Consider the following 24,645-nt stretch of genomic DNA (forward strand, 5'->3'; position numbering starts at 1 on the left):
ACGGGGCCTTCACTCAGGCCAGACATCGGTTCAGGGCAAGCTCCTCTGAGTAATCAAAGCTCTTTATTCCCCAAGTCTCACATCTGATTAAAATAATTCAAGACTAAGTTGTAAATGACTCATAACCCTTAATATGTCTTTCCACTAAGGGATATTTCTATTTATAATGAGTAGCTGGGACAAAATTAGTCTCCTGTGTTACTCTTCATTGCACAATTGAAGGGCTAGTAAGTGAAACAGGGTTTGGTTTCTAAAGGCAGCAAAATATTCCATTACACCATAAATTTAATTTGCATGTTTTTGTTATTTTAGCAAACTCTATTCTTCGCTGATGGTGCTCACTCCAGCACAAATATCTGACAGTTCTAAGTCCAACTTAATGTGCTGTGCAGTTTTAAATCAACCATGTATCCTGTGTTCAGCAACATATAACAGAGTACAGTAGGCTAAAAATTAGCATCCGGATATCTGTAACTATCAAACTTTCCTGGATATTTGAAACATTAGGAAGTGGTTCCTGACCCTTCCAGCTCACGGCCTAGAAAACACTAGATTCAAACAAATAATCGCTGCATTAACAATAAAATCTTCTAGACAAGGAGTCACAAATTTGGAGACTACAGAGGACCAGATGTAAGAAAACAACAACAACAACAACAACAACAACAACAACCCATATCCCACTCTTTGGGGAGCTTGTTTTTAGCATTAGCCTATCATTACCAGAAAAGATGGTAGGCATGGCATGGCCAAAAGAAACATTTCAAAAGAACCCATCAGTTTGTATTAAAAAAATTTTTTTAACGTTTACTTATTTTTGAGAGAGAGAGAGAGCACGAGCAGGGGGTGGAGAAGAGAGAGAAGGAGACACAGAATCTGAAGCAGGCTCCAGGCTCTGATCTGTCAGTACAGAGCTCAGCGCAGGGCTTGAACTCACGGGCCGCGAGATCACAGCCTGAGCCAAAGTAGGACACTTAACCAACTGAGCCACCTGGACGCCCCAAGTTGTATTTTTTAAATATAAATTCTCCCTATTTTTCTTAAAGTTAGTGTATTAGTTTCTTATCACTTCCCTAAGAAATTACCACAAAGCTGGTATTTATTCTCATACAGTCTGGAAATCAGAAGTCCTAAATCAAGGTGTTGGCATGGCTCCTGCCTTCTGGAGGCTCTAGGGGGAGAATCCATTTCCTTGCCTTTTCCAGCTTCTAGAAGCTTCCCTAATTCCTCCATTCATGGCCCCCCATCACATTGCTTTTCCCCCCTGTGTTTCTGTCAGAGCATCACCTCCTCTTGAGTCTCACCCTCCTCTCTCCATCTCAGAAGGACCCATGTGGTTAAACTGCCTCCTCTCCAGATGATCCAGGATAATTTGCCATCTTGAGATTCTTAATTACATCTGCAAGGTCCTTTTTCCCATCCACTTAAGACAACATGTCTATAGGTTTGGAGAATTAGGATATGAACATCGTTGGGAGGCCATTATTCTGCTTACCTCAGTTGGCAATTGATTCAAGTTAGAAAAATAACATACGGAGTGAAGTGATACGAAGTTTGGCACTTCTTTAAAAATCCCCAGCATGTCTTTTTCCCCCTGCCCAACCCTCAAAATGGGTAAACAGACAAAACAAGATGGACAATGATAAAAATTGGGTTATGTGCACCTGGAGGTTCATTGTTGTTTTTCACTATTTCTATGGCAAAAAATTAAATTCCTCTAATAAAAATTTTAAAAACTAAGCAATATGGAGACTGAGAAAATACACCTGCAAGCGAGCTAGGCATGGCCCCAGACTGCCAGCCTGCTGTCACATAATGAGCACCTACTTGAGAAATACACAAGGACACAATGCCTGAAAATGGATTCACAGAACTCACATGCAGGTTCCACACATGCCTTGTGCTCCTCAAGGGCCCCAACATTCTGCTGATGTGTAAATGTGACCTGAATTAACTGAAGGCTGGAGTATAACAGGGAGTATAAGCTGTTGAGACACACTGGCTAAGAGCAACCTCCATTCCATCCTCAAAACGTGTGTGTGTGTGTGTGTGTGTGTGTGTGTGTGTGTGTTTACTCATCGTTCCCTAGCTGGTGGCTCTCTTGAAGAAATACCATCTTTGTCTCTATAGGAAAGGTGTATACCAAGAAAAAAAAAAGTGGGCATCTAGTGCAGGTGATTAAGTGAAGGGTCAAGGAAAGACATAAGCTAGTGATCTCTCTTGGAAAGCTGAAGTTTACTGGAGAAATTTTTATACACTGGGCTTCAAGATTTTGGGACTTTCAATGTTTCTGAAACACAGCTCTCACAAATGACAAAGGTCTCCATAATAATCCTCTGCCTCTAACATGCTACCTATTTCTTCCCCTTACTTATTCCCCCTAACTTTTGAAAAATCACCCTCTGCAAATTCTGATCTTGTGTGGGATGACTGTCCTGAGGGGCTTATGGTTCCATATTTTATCTATGTATCCAGGGTATCCACATAATGCCTGGGATATAATGGGTGTTCCATAGACTCTGGATGAACTCTCAATGACTGGAGCCATACCCAGATAAACACTATAAACTGTCACTATCCAGCATGGTTTAAAGAGCCCAGACACCCATGATCTATGTGTCTCTCATGGACTTTCTTCATCCACCCAGGGCTCCAATTCCCTGTTCCTTTCACAAGGAGGGAGCTGTCCAGATTCAGCTTCCAGAAATGGATGAAAGGCTGCTTCTAATCTGTGACACTCACAGATAATTAAATTAGACTCTTCTCAGTCTGGTGGGGAAAGCTATTTTATATTTTCATTAACTCCAAAGGGCCATTTCAATTACAGTCCCTGTTTGGTAAACAAGTTATCTTTGACTTACAGCCTTTACTTCTCTAATGCCTAGGAAATATGCCCTTTAAAGGGATGCTGATGTGCTGCAGAAATTTCATAATTTGGTAAAAAAGTTATCTTTTGAAAGGCAGTTGACATTATCATTAAATCCAAAAGGAGCAAGTTCTTAAAAGAAAAAAAAAAAAGGATCTGCTTCAGCATCTTCCATTTTGTTTTCCCAGGGTGTGTCTGTGGGTTCCTTTGTTGATTTTCTCATTTATTTTTCCTTCAAAGGAGAAAGCCAAGAGTGCTTTGAAGGAGGAAGACTGTTAAAACATAGGGAGTATCTGGCTTCAACACCATGTCAGCATTATCTAAAGTCATGCCCTGGTTCTAACAGCTATTCAATAATGTCAGACTCCATAACTCTATTTACTTTATGAAAGAAATATCAACATGTTTGCTTTCAGTTGGATTTATCAAATTTTCAAGACTAAACAAACAAAAGCAAAAATGAATTTATTTTGGAGATATCTCAACATTTGTGTGACCAAGGACCAAGTGACAAATTCCAAAACCTACTTATCCTACTTTAGTTTAAATGCCTTCGTAACTGCCCCAACTAGGAAGATTTTTTTTTTTTTCTTCTGACCTCCTGGAAGCAAAGAGGCAATGTAGTATTAAGAACATAAATCTTGCTGCCAAACAGTTCTGGTCTGCATGTCAGCTCAGCTACTCACAGTGTGATCTTGAATGAGTTACTTATCTTCCCCATGCTTCAATTTCCTCATCTGTAAAATGGGGGTAATAAAAGTCCCTCTCCCGTAAGACCATTAGGAAGATGGAATCAGATAATGTGTATAAATGGCTTACAGTACTGTGCCCAGCAAAGATCAAGTTTTCAAAATGAGGGTTTCTCAAAATTTGGTCTGCATGTAACCTGCATCAGAATCAGCTGGGCTGCTAGCTCTAAGACCCAGTTATTCAAAAGTGCTAGGGGTGGCAGCAGGAACCTGCACTTAGAGCAAGGACCCCAAATAAGTCTTACGTGTACTATTGCTACAGAACAACTACAATGGGTGTTAATTACCATCGCCATGATACCATCAAGTATACAGCACTCGTTCTCCACTAGTGATTTCTAAAGACCACTACCCTTGGGTTCCCTGCCTCGATATCACTGTGGCACTCGGTAAAAATACAGATTCTTAAATCCCAAATCCACTGAATCCCGGTATCTAGAGATTGAGACTACACATCTCTATTTTTGCAACTTCTCTGGAGACTCTGATACACAGCCTGCTGCGGGATTCGCTGGCCCACACAACTCATTCTGACTGGCTCAAAGCCCTTTATTTTTTAACCATTTAGCCAGTGTCTATGATAAATGTTGGTTGTAGAAATCGGCTGACCCGAAGACAGGTGTGTCTGCCCAAGTATACCTCTGAGCTATGAGGGGCTCTGCTCAGGGATTATCTCTCCTCATTTCTTCCTAATGTGACATCCATGAATATGTGCTTCCTGGATAGTTTGTCCAAACTTTAGTCACCCATGTGCCATTTTCATGAATTTCGTTGGTTCCACTTGTACTTTTATGGGATTGACTGCTAGCCGCTCATCCGATATCTATTCTTTTTCTTTTAAGTAAGAGGACTCCATAATTATTAGGAGTGACAACGTGTCCAGTTACAAAATTCTATTTCTGAGACCCACATTATCCTTCATGTCATCCCCGCCCCACCCACCGCCCCCCCCCCCCCAACGATCCCAACATAGACATGTCACCTGCCTTCACCCATTAGGCTTATTTACATATTCAACTTGACACTCATTTGGTTGGATGGCATATACAGACATGTCCTGCACTGAACAGGTCTCTTTCAGGTCTGCTGGTGTGCTCTTTGTAGCTGTCCAACAGGAGACAATATAAATGTTATTTCTGAGCAGAAACGTAACCGTGAAAACAGGGTGACATGTTTTCCCTTCTCTTTCCAGTCTTCTGTTTTCTTCCTCAGATTTCCCTTCTGCAATGCACAATATATTTGTGGCCAACATGCTCCTTTCTGGAGTAAAAGAACCACAAGGAAAATTCCAAAGCCATCTGAATGTTCTACGAAAGCCCAGCAGAACTAAATGAGACATAAGGAGGCAGTGTTTCGAATGTAGTGCCATGTCTAGTGTTGAAATCCTTCCAGGTATGAACATTTTCAGGAGATCTTGGACCTTTTACAAAGGCTTTTACTTATACAAAATTACCTATATACTAATTAAGTAGGAGATCTAACTTCAGATATATAAAACGGTAAATATAGTAGACTATTAAGAACCTAAAAAAAAAAAAAGTGGCTTTCTGAAAAAAATTTTTTGCCATTTTTTTTTTCTGTCCTGCTTTCAGAACACATTCATTTGTTCAATAAACATTTATTTAGTGTAACTTGTGTGCTGGGTACTGTGCTCAGTGCCTCGGTGCTATTTAATGGTAGTAAAACCCAGACAAGTCAGGAAAGGAAGAATAAATAAGCAGCAAATATAAAAAAGTAACTTTGGCAAGTCTTATAAAGAAACAAAATAGGTTAATATGATTTAAATATGCTATGAAATGTAACAGAAATTAGGAACAGTTCAATTGCTGTCCTCTGACAGTTCAATGTTCTAGCTCTGTGGAGAATTTTTTTTAATCTAAATTTTGGTTTCCACAATATTAATTATCCATTAGGGTCACTTGCAAAAGTACTAAGCATTTACTTAATGTTTCTAAAATAGGGATAAAAAGGTATTTTTAATGTTTATTTATTTTTTTATTTTATTTATTTATCTTTTATGAAATTTATTGTCAAATTGGTTTCCATACAACACCCAGTGCTCATCCCAACAGGTGCTCTCCTCAATGCCCATCACCCACCCTCCTCTCCCTCCCACCCCCCATCAACCCTCAGTTTATTCTCAGTTTTTAAGAGTCTCTTATGATTTGGCTCCCTCCCTAACTTTTTTTTTCCTTCCCCTCCCCCATGGTCTTTTGTTAAGTTTCTCAGGATCCACCTAAGAGTGGAAACATATGGTATCTGTCTCTCTGTATGACTTATTTCACTTAGCACAACACTCTCCAGTTCCATCCACGTTGCTACAAAAGGCCATATTTCATTGTTTCTCATTGCCACATAGTATTCCATTGTGTATATAAACCACAATTTCTTTATCCATTCATAAAAATATGGAATGCTTCACGAATTTGCAGGTCATCCTTGCGCAAGGGCCACACTAATATTCTCTGTATTGCTTCAGTATATGTGCTGCCAAAGTGAGCCTGCGATAAAAAGTTTTAAAGGACTGTATTTACTTGGATTTAATCATCTACAGTCTTTGAAAATATGTATTCAGCAAGCTTGGAGTCTACCAAATATTTTTAAAACTTGGAATCTGCAAAATAATATGGTAATTCTTTTTTTTTTTTTTTTTAATTTTTTTTTTCTTAAGTTTATTTTTGAGACAGAGAGAGACAGAGCATGAACGGGGGAGGGGCAGAGAGAGAGGGAGACACAGAATCGGAAACAGGCTCCAGGCTCTGAGCTGTCAGCACAGAGCCCGACGCGGGGCTCGAACTCACGGACCGTGAGATCGTGACCTGAGCTGAAGTCGGACGCTTAACCGACTGAGCCACCCAGGCGCCCCTGGTAATTCTTTTAATGGATGGATGGTTATCCATCCATTCATTCAACTACATAAGAAACGCTTACCCAATTCCTGCCGGCGTCAGGCTTCAGGGACTACAAAATGATTAAGACTTCACTCTTACATCTGAGGGATTCATAATCTCAATCACATAAGAGTAGGTGACTGGAAGTGCTGGAAGAGGAAATGTTCTGGGAGTTCCAAGGAGGGAGACACTGATGCTGCCTCCTAAAAGGAGGGTTGTGATGGAGGAGAGGTCATTTGTCCTGGAGTGGCAGCTGGGACTCTCTTAGTCACAGAAGAGGAGGAGGAAGGTACAAGAGGAAAGTAGTGGCACGGGCAAAGCTTAGGAACGGAAATAATACATCCAGAGAATGTTTGCCAGCTCTATGGGGCAAGTGTGTTGGTTGAAGAGGAAAACAGACATCACAGGAAAGAACAGCAGCGATGTGTGGCCATCCTTTAATCCCCACACCGAGGTGTATGAAACCACTAACAGTTTTTTTACAAAACACGACTTCCTGAAACCTACATGCTATGCTTACATCACACCCATGGTCCAGGGTCTCTCCTCTTAAGCCAGGCAGTCATACAGTCATTGGTCCTCAGAAGACTTTTGGTGAGAGTTGTCTCTCCTGTGCCTGGACCGCAAAGACTAGGCCAACAGCTGAACCAGGGAACAAAATAACCCCTTCGATCCCGCACAGTAGACCTGGCCTCATTAGAACTGTTTCTGTATCTCCATTACCTCCTGTTTTAGGTTCCGTGTCCTGGTTGTACTGCACGTGCATCCAGGAACCACCGTAAATGTTTTCTGTCACAAGGTCATGAATTCATGCCCTTTATAGGGTTGTGTCCCATGACTTTATCTGAGCCCTTGATTTTTTTTTTTTTTTTTTGGCCATGTGGGGTGGCTGAAGAAGAAGGCTGGCAGAAGAAAGGTGGGGAAGGCATCCGGCAATCCACAGAACTGGCTGTGATGCTGACAGAGATGCTGGCCCTGTGGCAAGAATCTGATCTACATTGTTCTCGCTTCTCTCCCTTCTGATCCCTCACATCCCACTCTCTTCTGTGTGCCTTTCTCAACTTGTAGCAGGAATCCCTTACTTCTTTCCAAGGCGGAGCTCATGGCGCTAGCTCTACCCCATTAGCTACTTTTCACTAATGCTTCCCATGTTTAGCCAGTGCTTCCCACTCAGGCAACAACCTGGACTTTTGTGTGTCCCCCAAACTTGAAGCTCATTCCCTTTTGCTTTTCTTGGCCTCATAGATAAAGATTGTTTTTTATAGACTGGTCCTAGCACTGACCCTCAAATTAAACCCTCATGCCTAGAGGCGCCTGTGTGGCTTAGTCAGTTAAGCATCAGGTCATGAGCCCTCAGTGTGAGGGTTCAAGCCCCGCATCGGGCTCTGTGTTGACAGCTCAGAGCCTGGAGCCTGCTTCAGATTCTGTGTATTCCTCTCTTTCTGCCCTTTCCCTGCTTGCGGTCTGTCTCCCTCTCTCAAAAATAAATAAACATTAAAAAAGAATTTTAGACGCTCATGCCCGCCTCAGCATTATTCCTACTGGAATGAGCTGTATGTTTTCATTTAACTCTTCTCCTGTAGCTCCAACTTCGCTCTGTGGTAACACCCACATTTTATTGAATGAGTATTCCAGCACTAGATATAAAGAGTTTTCTTTGTAAGAATTTCTTTGAATTTTAATTTAAACGTATGGTACATTATCTCCTTGGTGATCTGAGTATGTATTTTGCAATTGAGGCTATGGTTTCTTATAACTTCAGTGCGTTTAAGTTGCCTTAATAATAAGGATATTTACATTTGTAAGTATTTACCAAACACCAGGTGTTACTTTATAAGCATTATCTTATTAAATCCTTAAACAATCCTGTGAGGTACACAATTCCTATCCTCACTATAAAAGTCAGAGATCTTGAGGGGCACCTAGGTGGCTCAGTCGGTTGAGCATCCGACTTCAGCTCAGGTCATGATCTCACAGTCTGTGAATTCGAGCCCCACATCAGGCTCTGTGCTGACAGCTCGGAGTCTGGAGCCTGCTTTGGATTCTGTGTCTCCCTCTCTCTCTGCCCCTCCCCTGCTCATGTTCTGTCTCTCTCTGTCTCAAAAATAAATAAAAAATCATTTTAAAAAATTAAAAAAAAAAAAGTCAGAGATCTTGAGTCCCATACCCAGTTTACACAACTATACTTCAGTGTTTGTTATGCCACAATCCTCTCGTTTGCTACTGGTGGACACACAAAGGAAGCTGGATCCCCAACACTTAGAATGCTTAGTGTGGTCTAGGAAAGACCAAGTGGTAATATATTACAACAGGAAAATCCCTCCCTGGAAGAAGACCACAGTTAGAGAATAGTTTCCCTCTATGTTCTTCCCCATTGGAAGCAGAGGACCAGGAAGCTCATATTGCTGCTGAGTAGTTGCTCAAGACCAGATCACTGGACTCTAGGCCAGCTTCAGGGGCAAGAGGCCTGTGTTTAGAAGGGCCTCATGCTTGGTTTACATGCTTTCTAATGCTGTCTTGAAATTCTTAATAATTTTTGCACGAGGGGCCCCACGGTTTTACTTGGCGGTAGGTTTCAGAAATTGTGTGGCCAGTCCTGACCACTCTGTAAGCTCCATAAACACAGCCACCGTCTGTTTCGTTCACTGTTGTAGCCCTAGCACCCAGGACAAGTCTGGCACAGAGCAGGTGCTTTGTGTGTGTTTGTGTATCCAGTAGTCCCCCCTTCTTTGCAGTTTCGCTCTCTGTGGCATCAGTTGCCTGTGATCAACTGCAGTCCAGAGGCAGCTGGCTCTCCTTCTGAAGTGTCGTCAGAGGTCAAATAATAATAGTCTGACACTAGGTCACAGTGCCCGCGTCATGCCCCTTGCTTCAGCTCATCACATGGGCATTTTCTCATCTCACGTCACAAGAAGAGGGACATAGTACCAGACAATAAGAGTACAGGACAATATGGTATTTTGAGAGAGACAGAAACCATATTCACAGAACTTTTGTTCCAGAATATTGTTATAATTGTTCTATTTTATTATTAGTTGTTGTTAATCCCTTACTATGCCTACATTTTTTTATTTTTATTTTTTAATATAATTTATTATCAAGTTAGCTAACATACAGTGTATACAGCGTGCTCTTGGTTTTGGGGTTAGAGTCCTGTGATTCATCGCTTACATACAACACCCAGTGCTCATCCCAACAGGTGCCCTTCTCAATGCCCCAGATATCATGTTTTCACTCATGTGGAACTTGAGAAACTGTGCCTAATTTTTAAATTAAATGTTATCATAGGTATGTGTTTATAGGAAAAAACAGTTTCTATAGGGTTTGGTACTATCTGTAGTTTCAGGCATCTTAGTGGGGGTTGTGGAACAGATCCCCCCATGGAAAAGGGGGGACTACTCTGTGTGTGTGTGTGTGTGTGTGTGCGCATGCGCGTGTGTGTGTGTGTGTGTGTGTGTGTGTATGTGAGTGTCTTTAATTTAATGAAAGATTGGACTGAAGCAGAAGCCAATGAGTTACTCAAGAGAGTCCACATTTTTGGTAGGAAGTTCATATTGGATTGAAGGTGGGAGAGTCTAGAATGTTTAAGGAACCAGACAAGAGTCCTCGGCTTTTACCAAGACTATTAGACAGCAGGGCATTGGTCTCAAAGGGAGTGACCTGAGAGGTAGATCCCTGTAGCTGTTGCAGACAGGGTCTGGACTCTACCAAGTGGTTGAAACTGCCCTCACCACCATGAGTCACATACTTGTACTCATATTGCTTATTTGTACCCGTGTGTGTGTGTTCACCACACAGTGAATCACTTGTCTGTCTGTTTGCTTTCTGTCCCACTTCTTGCTCTTCTCTGCTGTGATGGTTAGTTTTATGTGTCAACACAGCAAGGTTATGCTATCCACCTACTCAATTAAACACTCATCAACGTGCTGCTGTGAAAGTATTTGTAGAAGTGGTTTAGGTCTATAATCAGTACTGTCCTCTGAGATGCCTCTGATGCTCAGCACATCGCAACCCATCTTCCCCCCCGCCCCTCCAGGTGGACCGACCTTACTCTCGCCAACACGCCCAAAACCACGAAGCACACCCTGAGGGCTCCAGTATGCCCTGCTTTCCTTCCTGGGAAACCCCACACTACACCCACTAGGCCTAGCCTGCGAGTGTTCCCCATGATGGGAAAAAAGGAGATTATCCTTGACAGTCTGGGTGGGCCCCATCCAATCAGTTGAAAGGCCTTATCAGCAAGACTGAAGTTTCTCAGAGGAAGAAGAGGTCCACCCGTGGAGTGCAGCTTCAGGTCCTGCCTGCAACTCTCTCAGTGGTCCAGCCTGTCCTTCTCAGTGGTCTGTCTTATTGGTTTCAGATTTGCCAGCTCCCACAATCACATAAGTCAGTTCCTTGAACTAAATCAATCTCTCTCTCTACCCCACCCCCACCCTCCAGCCGCTGGCTTCAGGAATAGAGTAAACAGCTGTTCTCTGTGATACTCCTTCCAAAATCATCTGGAAAAATAGTATCTACCTTGAACATAATAAAATCAGTTTACTATATATCACTCAGGGTCAAGCAATACCTGGTAGTTCAGAGAGGACTGAATATATGGAGCTGGTAACAAAGTCTTTGGAATAGCTGGACAGCCAAAGTGGGAATGAGGAATCAACCCTGGGGCAGCAGTCGTTTGAAGCTCTTTGGTTGTACAGGTGACGGGACCAAGAGAGGGTAGTGATGACAGCAGAGCTCAGGAGTGGGGAGCTTCTGAGGACCAGAACAGGAAGCAGAACCGTGGTAGGACAATAGGGAGCTTGGCCAATGGAAGAAGGGACTGGCAAGTAGGAGCTAGAACCAGATGAGGAACAGCTACTCCGGGAGACGGTTATCCAAAGAAGAAATACCTTGGCTATTCCATGTTCCCGCCCTCCAATTTCTACCTATGCCTCACATTGTTCTAATTTAAGTAGATAACAGTATCTACAGGAAGACTGAGAATCAAATGAAGCATCATATGAAAAGGAGGAAGCTTGGTTAGCACTACATACAGTATTAATAGGAGTACATGCGGTGAAGTGCACACTGTTATTAACAGTGTACTCATTTTTTCTCTCTATCCATATTAAGACCTGAGGATCAAAGACATACATGCTATTCCAGGGGCACCTGGGTGGCTCAGTCGGTTAAGCGTCCGACCAGCTCAGGTCACGATCTCACAGTCCGTGAGTTCGAGCCCCGCGTCGGGCTCTGGGCTGATGGCTCAGAGCCTGGAGCCTGCTTCCAGTTCTGTGTCTCCCTCTCTCTCTGCCCCTCCCCCGTTCATGCTCTGTCTCTCTCTGTCTCAAAAATAAATAAACGTTAAAAAAAAAAATTAAAAAAAAAAAAAAGACATACATGCTATTCTAGATAGACTTTCCAGAGAGGTGTAGCAACTCTGGGACCTCCTTGCTCTCTGCCAGGAAGGAATGTCTAAGAATAACGCGGGATCCTCTGCTGGCCCTGCAGGGCTCATCAGCTATGAAATGATATCACTGCCATAGCAGCATATCCTTAGCCAAGTCTGATCCCTGCTACCCCTGTCTAATCATGTGTTTCAACTGCACATGACAGCACTTCCGATTCCCTGGAATGGGTTGTCTGTGAGGCATTCTACTTCCTTACAGGAAGCATCTGCAGAGGAGAGTATCACACAGAAGGTACACCATAAACAGCCCGACACTCAACATCATGGAGTCTGAAACACACTTCTGTCTAGGATTTTCCTGGGTCTCTGGATCATCAGTAAGTTTTGAAAATTAGCCAGTCCAAACTTAAGAACATCCTTCTTGTCTTTTCATCATTCGCTTCCCACAGTTTATTCCTTACAGCATCTTCTTATGTGCTTTTCATTTGCCAAACGCTGTTGGATTTAGTCCGTTGCATCTCCACCTTAGAGAATCGGTGACCTTTTTCATTATACTCACTTTTCCCCTCTATCCATCTTAAGCCCTGAGGATCAAAGGCATACATGCTATTCTAGATAGATTTGCCAGAGAGGCATAGCAACTCCGGGACCTCCTTGCTCTCTGCCAGGAAGGAATGTCTAAGAATAACTCTGGCTTTATACTCACAATGTGGGGAGTGTACGGTTTTGGGTAGAAAACACATTAACCATGACAACACGAAGGGCTGTAGATGTATTGCAGCTGGTATCAACAATTGCTCTGTTTTAGGAGTCTGTAAATACACTCATCCTGACCTCTTTTGCCTCCTCATACAAGCCTCGCCTCCAACAAATTCTGGAGTCCTCTCCAGCCTCATCCCCCTGAGTGTCCTACACAGTCCTGTCTGCACTCTTTTCTCTCCCACCCCCACAGGAACTCAGTTCTCTTTACATCTGCATGGCGTGCAAACAGGTGTGACTTAGGTTAAAGGAAGTGGTTTCCTTAATAAGTAAACATGTGGTCTCAGTGGCTGCAAAGATCCATTCTCATTAAATTAAAATTGAAAAAGGGATCATCCTCTTGACGACGACGATGATGACAATGATGGTGATACAAGTAAAAAAAAAAATACCCATAGACCACTTGAGTTTAGTTTTACTATTTTCTCATTAAGAGAATATTATGGCACAATCTCTTCCTACTGCTTCTATTACAACAGTCACTAATTATCTATAGTTGACCCCATTCATAAGAAAAAACTAAGTCCCCTATAACACAGATTTTTTTTTTAAGTGAGAAAAAAAGGCTGAAAGCTTTGCTAGAAGGCTACTCAGACAAAAAATAGAAACTGTCCTATGTCAGACTAAGAAGCTAAGCAATTTTGAAAAATCCATTCACATTGGAACAGGACATCCCAACTGAATGAGGTGCCATGTATTCATTCATGGGACAGATGTCTCTGAGCACATGCTCTATGCCAAGCACCGTGTTAGGAACTGGGCACGTCGTGACAAGCAGAACCAGACAGCATTCCCCAGAGGGAGCTTATAGACTGGAAGGGGGGATAGATGCTACACAAACCATCAAACGAACAATAAATATACAATTATAAATGGTGATAAATGCTGCCACTAAGAGGCTTACATAGAAGTTCTACTAAGTCAAGTCCACTTTTTCCTACTCTGGAAGCTTTGCTATTCTCCTGTTTTGTTTTGTTTTTAATTTTTACTTCAATAGTTGACATGCAATGTTGTATTAGTTTTACATTTACGAAGCTTTCCTATTCTTAATTCTGAAATTCCCTTTGCACTGACTGCCATTAGAGCAAGTGTTAACATGGTCAATGAATTTGATGGGCACACCTGGAATAAAAGGTGCACGGATGTTGCCAGCTTTCTGGATGTATTTTTGCAAACAGCAGATCCCTACAAATATGATCCTTCACCCACACCCTGTTCCCATGACTTTTTTGGGGGAGGGGATGTTTATACAGCTGTTAAAAAGAAAAAAGTGGTGGGGGGGAGAAACAGCTTTTGGGACTCACTCAAACAAAACAAAACAAAACAACAAAACAAAACAAAACAGAGAATCCAACCAAAACAGATAACTCCTATCCTGCTTTGATTTTCTACTTTCTCAGGCTTTAAAAAATCAGTCCAGAGAGTTTTCATTCACAGGGTGGATAGCGACTGACGGGACCGATGAGGTTCAGCAAAGTTCTGTTGTGGCCCCAGGAATGACATTCAAATGATTTAACAACCGCACAGCCACCCATCGAAGCGGGAGCCATGGGAAGCAAGCTGTCGGTCCCAAGCAGTGTGCACCAGCCTAGGACCGGGCCTGGGAGGCAGCCTTGCCCTCTCCCATGGCACTTTTTTGGCCCTCCATCACGTTCCAGCACCCTTAGGTCTCATGACTGATTGCAGTATAACAAGGTCTTCCAGCCAATCAAACGTTTATTGAGCACATCCTGTGTCACTGAGCCCCAGGAAGTGGGTAGGTAAGAAGACACAAGCCATCCTTGTCTTCATGGATGAACTTGTCTTCAAGTTCAATGGAACTTGAGTCAGTGGTCAAACAAATGATTGCAAATTGTGATCATGAACAAAGCGGATGATATAAAAGAGCAGAGTGAGGGAATGACTTCATTTTTTTTTTTAACATTTATTTATCTTTGAGAGACAGAGAGAGACAGAGCACAAGCAGGAGATGGGCAGAGAGAGAAGGAGACACAGAATCCGAAGCAGGCTCCAGGCTCAGAGCTATCAGCACCAAGCCCGACGCGGAGCTTGAACTCACAAACCGTGAGATCATGACCTGAGCCGAAGTCGGACGCTCAACCGACTGAGCCACACAGGCGCCCCCGGAATGACTTCATTTAAATAAACTCATTCTCACAAGGACTATTAGGACTTAAAGGGTAAGTCTTGTATGAGGTATTTGCATCTTAAGAAGGGACAAACCACTAAGCCAAAGAAGTGAATCATTAATGATGGGATTTCAGCCATAAAATGGCATAATGAGAAAATTATTTGGAGAGATGGCACATTGGACAGGGGTTTTTCCTAATCCCATAAATCGCCTCATCTGGGAAACCATCCGGGGAGCCTATTTTTAAAGCTGGCCGAAATTCACAAATACAAAAAAGTCCTTGTCTAGAAGGGGGGAAATACTGAACTGTTCCAGAGGTTCCCTCTTAGGATAGGATCAAGCAGGAAGGAAGGAAGTTCTTTCAATGTTAATTGTACTCAATTCTGTATTGTTTGAGTTTTTAATGAGTCTTTATTACTTTTTTTTAATGTTTATTTATTTTCGAGAGAGAGACAGAGCATGAGTGGGGGAGGGGAAGAGACACATAGTCTTTTTTTAAATTAATTTTTTATTGTTTATTTTTGAGAAAGAGAGAGAAACAGAGTGCAAGTGGGGTAAGCGCAGAGAGAGAGTGAGACACAGAATCTAAAGCAGGCTCCAGGCTCAGCTGTCAGCACAGAGCCAGACGTGGGGTTTCAACTCACAAACCATAAGATCATGGCCTGAGCCGAAGACAGACGCTTAACTGACTGAGGCACCCAGGTGTCCCAAGGAGACACAGAATCTGAAGCAAGCTCCACACTCTGAGCTGTCAGCACAGACCCCAACAGAGGGCTTGAATTCACCTGATCTCACGAACTGCGAGATCATGACCTGAGTTGAGTTGGATGTTTGACTGAGCCACCCAGGCGCCCCTGATCACCATTTTGACTGGTAAGCTCTTAATGAGGATGTAAATGATCAGCTAATTATGCAAAGCAAGAGTTTGGGAGCACCACCAAGAAGGAAGCAGAGGCAGTTAATTTGCTCATGTCCACAGACTGGAAATGGTCCACTATCATCGTGCCGTATGTGTAGACAGAGGACACAGGGATGATCCCATCCTGCAGTCTCAAAGGCCTACGATCTGCAGAGGACTGAAGTCCTAAAAACGGCTGTGGTTCTGCTTATTTACATATGGTTCAAACTAAACTCAAGACTTCACTTCAGAACAGAATATATATAGTATGCTGAAGTAAAAAGAGTCTCTTGGTAGATTTCCCAACTGTAAAATTCTTCATTAATTCCTCAAAGCTAAACCTTTCTCTCTTTAGGAGAGCACTACTTTGCCGGTGCTTATAACTGCCCACTGGGTAAGCTGTCTGCACACAGCCTAAAACCACCAGCTTGTACCATGTGCCTTTCCACTCCTCTCTGCTTCTCATGGCCTTATGTCATCCTTCCAGGGGAGAGTCTCCCTGATTCTCCAGGCTTATCTGTCCATTCTTCTCATTGGCTTTCTCAAACCCCAGGTTAATTCTCCATTCTCACCTTTTCATGTTTGCTCATAACAGAACCCCCATCTGTAATGCTCTCCTCCAATTTTTGCTGCACCAAGCTTTTACCCACCCCTTAATGTCCGTGCACCTCCTCTAAAATACCCCTGTCTGCTTGTCATTAGCTGCAGAATCACTTGGTATGCATTTACTCTCTGCCAAGGACCCAACTGGGTACAGTGGATACAACAGTGAAGACAAAGCAGGTCCCTACCTCCAGGAGCTTAGTGTCCAGTGAGGGAGATAAGAATAAAAAAGGGAAGTTGACAGGGGCACCTGGGTGGCTCAGTCAGTTAAGCATCCGACTGCGGCTCAGGTCACGATCTCGAGGTTCGAGCCCTGCATCAGGCTCTGTGCTGACAGCTCAGAGCCTGGAGCCTGCTTTGGATTGTGTCTCCCTCTCTCTCTGTCCCTTCCCCACTCACGCTCTCTCTCTCTCTCTCTCTCTCTCTCTCAAAAATAAATAAACGTTAAAAAAATTTTTTTAAAAAGTCGACAAATAATTCAAATTGTGATAGGTACTATATTAGTTTCCTATGGCTACTGTAACAGGTTACCACGACTTGGTGGCTTAAAACAACAGAAATCCATTTTCTTACAGCTCTGGAGGCTACAAGTCTGAAACTAGTGACATTGGCCAAAGTCAAGGTGCCCACAGATCTCGACTCCTTCCAGAGGCTCTAGAGGAGAACTTTTTCTTTGCCTTTCTAGGCAAAGCTGTATCCACAGCTGTATTTGTTGTCGTCGTTGTTGTTGTTGTTGCATTCCTTGGCTCAAGGGTCCCCTTCCTCCAACTTCAAAGCCAGAGAACACAGCATCTTCTCTCCCTGAATGCTTTCCCCTGCTTCTGTGTGAAGTTTCTCTCTGCCTCCCTCTTATAAAGGTAAGAGGGATTGTGATTATACGGAGGGCCCACCAGGATAATCTAGGACTACCTCACAGCATGATCCTTAATCGCTTATTCTGTGATTACAGATTCAAAGACCCCTTTTTTCACAGAAGATAACGTTCACAGGTTCCAGGGTTTAAGACCTGGCTCTACCTGGAGGCCATTACTCAGGTTATCACAGAGCCTCTGCAGAAAACAAGCAGGATGGGAAGACAGGGCACTGCCTCTAAATGAGGTGGCCAGGGAAGGTGAATGCCATGAGGGAACTTTAAGTCAAGAATTAAAGAATGAGGGGCGCCTGGGTGGCGCAGTCGGTTAAGCGTCCGACTTCAGCCAGGTCACGATCTCGCGGTGCGTGAGTTCGAGCCCCGCGTCGGGCTCTGGGCTGATGGCTCAGAGCCTGGAGCCTGTTTCCAATTCTGTGTCTCCCTCTCTCTCTGCCCCTCCCCCGTTCATGCTCTGTCTCTCTCTGTCCCAAAAATAAATAAACGCTGAAAAAAAAAAATTTAAAAAAAAAAAAAAAAAAAAGAATTAAAGAATGAGAACAAGTCTTGGTCTTTGATTTTTCATCAGTGTCCATCTCAAAATATAAATGTGCATTTAAAAAGTTAATCAGAATTCTATGTAAATAATTTATAATAATGGTGAGCCGCAGAACTGTGTCATTTCCATCTCAGGAGAATCTAGCTTATTACCCTTTGAAATGGTCAGGTGGACCAAATGACAATATGTGCATATGCAGATTTGTTTTTTGTATGCTTCTGAAGCTAATTGCTGGTTGATGCTTTTGCTAAAAACCCTGATTCTCTATTTATGTATGCCTCACTTCAAAACAAGTTTGAAGAATTAAATAACAATTTTGACAATGATAAAAGCCTTGATAAGGATATAGATAGACCATTGGTCAATTCACTAAACATTCAGAGTAGCCATTCAACTGTCAGGAAAATCCACTTCTATTCATTTGTTCCAAATTATTGGATATTAGCCAATTGAGCCTTGACATCTATAATTTAAAGAATTGTTAAGGGTTTGTGGTTATTTTGCAAATGTCAAAGATGTGTTTTACTAGTAAAAAATACAAGATAGGTAAGAACTGTTGTTTCTTTTCTTTTTTAATAATAGATGCTTCTCTTTAAATATTAAATGCTTTTCTTGTCTTAGCAAAAGTAATAGCTATTGAAGAAGATGTTTGGAGTGCTGATAATGTTCTCTTTCTTGATCTAGATTCAAGTTACATGACCATGTTCACTTTGTTAAAATTCATCAAGTTGTACTGATAACATACGTACATATGCATGTATGATACTTACTAAAATTAAAAGATAGCAATTCATTTATTGCTGGAAAAATCAGAAAATGCAGTAAAGCAACAAGAAGTACATAAAAACCACCATTATTTCCCGAAAATTTTAGTTGGAACATTTCAATTCACCCATTCTTTATCCATCCATTTATCTGTCTCTATGTGACAGACTGAAGATGGCCACAAACCCATCACTAGATGGAATCTTTCCTTTCTCCAGGCTGGCCCTGCGACTAGTTTTGACTACCAGCATGCAGCAGACATGATGCTTTAGAACTTTGAAGGTTGGGTTTTAGAGGTTCGCCACTTCTGCTTTTGTATACTTGGAACACTCCCTCCTGGGATCCTGCAAGCAGTCCAAATCATACGGAGACGGCACACAGAGAACCAGTGAAAGGGTGGGCCTACCTGGCCGACTCCATCTTGTTCTATGTCCTTCACCTTGACCACACCTCCTCCCCTTGAGTAACCCCCCCCCACCTGCCTAACAGGACTCGGACCCTTCCCCAGGACCCTTCCCCAGCCAATCGGCTGAGGCCCTAGCCATTACCTCACCAACTGCCCCTAGGCCCCAATAAAACCTTTGTCCTTTTGAAACTCGCTCTCTCTCCCTGGTATCTCACCGCTGCGTCGGTGCAGGTAGGGGATTGAGCTCGAGCTAGCTCGAATAAAGGCTCTTTGCTTTTGCATCGGACTCGGCTCCCTAGTGGTCTTTGGGGATCACGAATTCTGGGCATAACACCAGCGTGCTCCAGTTGACAATCCCAGCTGAGGTGCCGGCGGACAACCAGGACCGACTCCCTGCCCTATGTGTGCGCCATCTTGAATGGGGTAACTCAGTCAAGTCCCCAGATGACTGCTGCCCCAGCTGATAGCACATGGGGCACAAGTACTTTCTAGCTAAATCCAGTCAGCACACAGAATGGTGGAGATAACAGAATGGCTGTTTTAAACCACTACCCCAATTAAAAATCATTCAATAGGTATAGAAATTACTGAGCAATAAATAGCTGAAATTCTCTACTTGTACCTTGTTCTATTTACAAATTTATCATTTAATTTACCTACAAACTGTCTTGGTCAGCATGGTGTATTATCACTACAGTTTTGGGCTGGCCATGAGATGGGAGAAAACTGGGCTGGGCGTCAGGAAGTGGGATGGACCATCGCTACTAGCTTGTGGAGTGAAGGAAGCAGAAGTAAAAGCCACAGAGCAGGGCCATCCTGGGAAATCTGACTGGAGAGGAAGACCGAATGTGAGCCCAACACAGCCATGCCCAGTCTGGTTCAGCCTGAGAATGGGGAATTGGTAAACTGAAGCTGGAAGGAAAAGTAAACAGTTCAGGTACAGGGTAAAACATGCCTCCACGTCCCCACACTCATGCGAGGGAAAGAGCTTGGTGTCCCAGGGACACAGACAAAGGAGGAGGGGCATAGCAGTTAGGCTGGGTGGGGTCTCCCAGTACTGCACTCTCACTTGGGGAATGATCTGAAATCTTGGTGAAGAATGGGGCCAGCTCCTGCTATCATCATTAGAGTGGTCTCAGGTGGGAGGGGGTGGCCAGCATGGAGGGGGTGCATTACATACCCAATGGTGAACTTAAATGTTAGAATTTAGATTTCACTAGTCAAATGAGGATGAAAATATCTGATATCCTAAGACATCTTGCTTGGATGAGACAATCTTAAATAACCTTAAAAAAAAAAAAAAAAACAAAACCCAACCCATGTCAATTATAAGTGTGTTACCAACAATACCTCACAGACATCCTTAGGTCATGCTGAGGATGACGCCATCTCCAACCTCACCACAGTCCTCATGTTAAAAAGCAAAGACCCCTCATTCTAAAGCCCTTTACAAAACAAAAAGTACAAAGTAATGTGTAGAACAAACAACTTTTTCCATTTCCTGTGTCTCCCCCCCCCATCCACAACTCTTATTGTGAGCCCTGCCTGGGGTTGCAGTGGGTGGTCAGGATCATCAGCTATGCACACAACTGGTTAAGAAATGACAGTGTTGTTACCTTTTGAAGCTGCCACAGCAAAACAGCCTCCTCAAAATGAACTGCTTTGGTCACATGTTAATGGCACAGAGAAGCTCTGCCTAATCATTTGATCTGTCTACAAGATGTGCCTGCCGGCCTACACGTGTTTTCCACTTGGTTCAATCATCCCAGGCTTGGCAGTACGAGCCTTCAGACAGTCACAAGCATATGGCTGTCTCGAGTAATAAAGGTGATAGCCAGATAAGGCTCCCAGAATCTGGGGACGACTTTCTTTCCACTGGGTCTTCAGGCTTGAGGCACAAAAAGACTTCATTAAATTCCACTTAGTGTGCTTTCACCAAAAGCAGTAAAGCAGATTTTTTGGTTGGTTGTTCATTTTGTCTGTTTTAGGAAGAAGCGTCCTAAAGCAGAGGCTTTTGTGTTTTTTAATCTGCGACTCACAGTAATGAAGACCTTTTAAACCACAAGCCGGTTCGCCCATAGGCGTGCATGTGTGCGTGAAAATGGAAATGACCGTTTTCACAAAACAGTATTTCTACTGATGGTGAATTTGATATGTGAGTCTGACCAGACTCTGGTGACAGTTGCTTGATCCAAACAGTCTAGGTGTTGCCATGAAAGTATTTTTTTTAATGTGATTAACCATTAAATCAGTACACTTTGAGTAACGGAGATTAGCCTCCATAATGTGGGTGGGGCTAATTCAATCAGCTGAAGACCTAAAAAAGAAAAGATGAGGTCCCACAAAGAGGAAAGATTCTGTCTTTAGGTTGCCTTTGGACTCAAGAATGCAGCTATAACTCAGGTTGTTGAGCTTCCGACTTTGGCTCAGGTCATGATCTCACGGTTTGTGAACTGGAGCCCCACGTCAGGCTCTGTGCTGACAGCTCGGACCCTGGAGCCTGCTTCAGATTCTGTGTCTCCCTCTCCCTGCCCCTCCTCCACTTGTGCTCTATCTCTCTCTCAAAAATAAATAAACATGAAAAACAATAATAATAAGGGGCGCCTGGATGGCTCAGTAGGTTGAGCGTCCGACTTCGGTTCAAGTCATGATCTCGCGGTTTGTGAGTTCGAGTCCCGCGTCGGGCTCTGTGCTGATGGCTCAGAGCCTGGAGCCTGCTTCCGATTCTGTGTTTCACTCTCTCTCTGCCCCTCCCCTGCTCAGGCTCTGTCTCTCTCTGTCTCAAAAATAAATAAAACACTTAAAAAAATAAAATAATAATAATAATAAAAAAAGAACGCAGCTGTAAAATCCTGCCAGCTTGCCAGCCTGCCGTGAAGATTTTGGTCTCTCTCATTCTCTCTCTCTCTCTCTCTGTATGTGTGTGTATGTGTATATATATCCTATTAATTGTTTCTCTGGAGAATCGTCATACACTATGTAAAACACATGATATTTTTTATTTATTTTTTTAATGTTTTTTTTGAGAGAGAGGGCATGAAAAGGGGAAGGGCAGAGAGAGAGGGGGACAGAGGGTCCGAAATAGGCTCTACGCTGACAACAGCGAGCTTCATGCGGGACTTGAACTCATGAACCAAACTCAGGGGCTCAACCGACTGAGCCACCCAGGCACCCCAAACACATGATATTTTCTATTTCATTCTAATTAATTGAAAGAAAAATGTTGTTTGCAATCCACTGTAATAAGTTATGGCTTTTAAAAACCAGCTTTATTATCATGTGATTTACATACCACAACCTTTACCCATTTGAAGTGTATAATTCAACGATTCTCATTGTATGTATAGCCTTGTGCAGCCATCACCTTAATCTAATTTTAGAATATTTCTATTCTCCTCAAAAGAAGCCTTAGCATAGTCATTCTCTAGTTATCACTTGTTTTCTGAAAAGCACTGTTCTAAAGCAGTGTTTCTCGAAGTGTGATTCAAAACCAGCACCATTAGAGTTGTCTGTGAACTTGTTAAAAATGTAAATTCTTGGACCCTCAACCCAGACCTCCTGAATCAGAAACCTCGGGGTAGAGCCCAGCCATGTAGGTGGTGATTCAAGAAACATTCCGGGTGATTCTAGCACGTGGGAAAGTTTAAGAACCACTGTCCTCTAGAACATGACCTGAGAGCAGGAGGCTTTGTGCCCATGTGCTCTGTGCTCCCAGATGACAAGGGGCATCTGCTGAGCGCCATGTTGCCCTGAGGTCCTATGGGATTCAAGTTTCATTCAGAAATCACCTTGACATGTTTAGACCTAAGATTCAGTTTGGTGATTAATTCACTAATCCCTTGGAGGAAGGGCTTGTCCTAACAGAATTAGGAAATGGTTGCTTGAAGTTCCTATTTCCCCGGTGGCGGGTTTTGACCATGGATGCTGAAGAAGAGGTGTTCCCACTCTTCTCCACAGGGACTAAGAGCATCGTCAGGCTAGGGTTTTGGGGGAAAGGAATCCTGCTCCTCCTGGAGGTTCTGTATCCAACAGTCTGCAAGGGGCAGGTTGCTTTGGTCCAGACACTCTGCGAAAAAGGAAAAATGACGCATATGGGCCAGAATGAAGAGGGGAGTAGAAGATGAGGATGCAGAGGCCTCATGGAACCCAAAGACCATGAGGAAAGCTGCGCAAAGACCAAAGACCATGAGGAGAATTTCCCCTTCTGAAAAGGGGAAAACCAGCAGATGTGCTCTCCCATCTTTGCATTTATCTGACTTTGCATATGGCGTCCCTTGCTTTTTCAAGGCTCATGGAGGAGCTCTCAGTACTGAGTCTCCATCACCTGTCAGTTAGCCTTCCACAGCTATGTGGCCCACTCTCCAGTCTTTCCAAATGTCAACTCTTCTTTTCTCATGTGGTCGTGTCATAGGCCACTGATTAGCCTACAGATCGTAAGCTTACAGCTTTTGTGTCTTATATTCATACACTCTACAATTCCACAAACAGAGGCATCAGATCTGAAGACTGAACAACAGTAACTATTTCGGGGTAAGACACATAGAAATCAGGATTCAAAGGCAGGCGCTTGTTTCCAGTAAGGTGTGCTTCTTTATTCAAGCCATCACTATTCCAGAGACTATGAATACACATACTATGCATGCCATAAGTTGTTCTTCAAAGAGTGAAAGTGCTTGAAACCTCACAAGAAGTGACATCTTGAATCCCAAAGATGAGGTCCATACTGCATTGTCATCTCTACTTTCCCATTAACAAGGATGCAATCTTGGATTGGTACAGAATACTCCTGAACCAACATTCCTCATATTTGAGAAGTATAGAGTGGGCGATGTATAAAATTCCTTCCACCTCTATATTTACTAGACTCATCGGTGTTGACTCAGCAGTTCCTTGTCTCTAAACCTTGGCGGAGCAGCAAGAGGTTGAGTCCTCTGCACTGGACAAATGCACACGGCCTCCATCTGCTTTCAGGAGTCAGTATGCTCCCCACCCTTCATAACTTGCTCTGGAAGGAGATTTCACTCACTCCATCTTCCACGAAGAAGTACTTGCAGGAAGTAGACAAACTTGCAGGAAGTAGGCACAAGACTAATAGATGGGAATATGTAGTTCCCAGCGACCCTTCCGATGTCTGATTATGCCTCTTCAGAACTTTCACTTCAGATAAGAGTAATGTACGTTCACAAGACAATCTGTGACATGTAACCTTGGCTAGTGCTTGTTGTGTGTTCAACTCCTTTTCTATCCAGTGCTTTTTAGGGGTCCCTGCTTAGAGGATGCCCTGTAGATGTTTACTGAAGGTGATGAAGATGGCATCATGTTTCAAAACTGAATTATAAAAGGGACCCTTCTAAAAAGATTCTTATTTGTTAATCAAAGTCCAGATGAGAAAAAACCTGGTACCGCTCTAATGTGAGGCTGCATGGACTGTGTATGGAATTATGCTGTACAAGAGTGAATTTAACCCATGTGATATAAGCCTTAAGGACTCTTTGAGACAATTAGAAAAAGGCGCCCTCTTCTGGGCAGAAGTAGCCCTGCAGGCACAGACTGCCTCTAAAAAAAGCCCTTTCCTTTGGTGGGGTCAGGCTCCTGCCACCATCCATAACAGGAGGCTTGGCAAATAGAATGTCAGTTGGATTTTCCCCCTAATAGCCCCCACTTCTGGGCACCTTTGCAGAGTGTACAAACTGTACAACCTTACACAGCAGTTCTTAGTGAATACCAGTTGCATAAATACAAACAGAGCAGACCAAGGCTTTGCAGTGCGCTTTTTATGCGC

At 43.1% G+C, this 24,645-nt stretch overlaps 1 protein-coding gene and 1 pseudogene across 1 annotated transcript in view; both read right to left on the reverse strand.

Moving 5' to 3' along the window:
• The window catches only part of SNTB1 (syntrophin beta 1), a 236,364-nt gene that overhangs the window by 44,830 nt on the left and 166,889 nt on the right, over nucleotides 1-24,645 (reverse strand). The gene's annotated exons all lie outside the window — the stretch shown is intronic.
• On the reverse strand, nucleotides 6,018-6,116 carry LOC124507974 (uncharacterized; annotated as a pseudogene).

Source organism: Lynx rufus, unplaced genomic scaffold (assembly GCF_022079265.1).
Source record: "Lynx rufus isolate CCGP_SWC_20201006 ecotype Redwood Valley unplaced genomic scaffold, mLynRuf1.p SCAF_12, whole genome shotgun sequence".
Taxonomy (NCBI): Eukaryota; Metazoa; Chordata; class Mammalia; order Carnivora; family Felidae; genus Lynx; species Lynx rufus.